General features: G+C 42.3%; 1 pseudogene; it reads left to right on the forward strand.

Annotated features, from left to right (window-relative positions):
• Positions 1–476, forward strand: part of LOC103744477 — a 9,312-nt pseudogene extending 8,836 nt beyond the window's left edge.
• Positions 477–842: the final 366 nt, after the last annotated feature.

Consider the following 842-nt stretch of genomic DNA (forward strand, 5'->3'; position numbering starts at 1 on the left):
AAAACCAAAAAAAAAAAAAAGTCCATAACTCTAGTTCCAGGGGAATCTGACACCCAATTCTAACCTCTGAGGGCATTGCATGACGCAGTTGAACTTACATACTTGCAGACAATACACTCATACATGTAAAAAAAAAAAATCTCCAAGTTAAGAATGTAGCTCAGTTCTCCAGGTTTGGGCCTAGGTCACAGCGACATGGCTACATGCATCAAGAAGATCAGGAGCATCCCTCTGGAAAATGGTGAAGAAGATTGAACTCAGCCAGCCAGCACACCAAGTATACTTGCTCCTTCTGTGGCAAGACCAAGATGAAGAGACAGGCTGTCCTACACTGGCACTGTGATTCCTGCATGAAAACAGTGGCTGGTGGAGCCTGGACCTATAATACCACCTCTGCTGTCACGGTCAAGTCTGCCATCAGACGACTGTATGAACCGAGAGACCAGCAGAAGCACTGCCGTTTGGGACATCTCTAGCCTGCAATAAATAGGTTAATTAAAAAAAAAAAAAATCTTGCCTAGGAGCCTGATGTTCGATCTGCCAGACCCACATGGTAGAAGGAGAAAAACCAACTCCTGAAAGTTGTCCTCTGACCTCCATGAGTACGCGCACACATCACACTAAATAAAATTTTTAATACTTCTTTTAAAGAATCTGAACTCATTGGTCTCTCTGCTTTTTCTAAGCATGGCAAAGTCTGGTTGCCTTTTTTTTTTCCTAGGAAATATTTTATTCAAATATTTCAGATTGTGCATGAGGTTGACTTTCGTAATCATCCCACCCGCTGGGATTTCTTCCCAACTGAAGATATTCGTACCACCCTAATGAGTCACATTTCATAA

Source organism: Nannospalax galili, unplaced genomic scaffold (assembly GCF_000622305.1).
Source record: "Nannospalax galili isolate Female #2095 unplaced genomic scaffold, S.galili_v1.0 scaffold281, whole genome shotgun sequence".
Taxonomy (NCBI): domain Eukaryota; kingdom Metazoa; phylum Chordata; class Mammalia; order Rodentia; family Spalacidae; genus Nannospalax; species Nannospalax galili.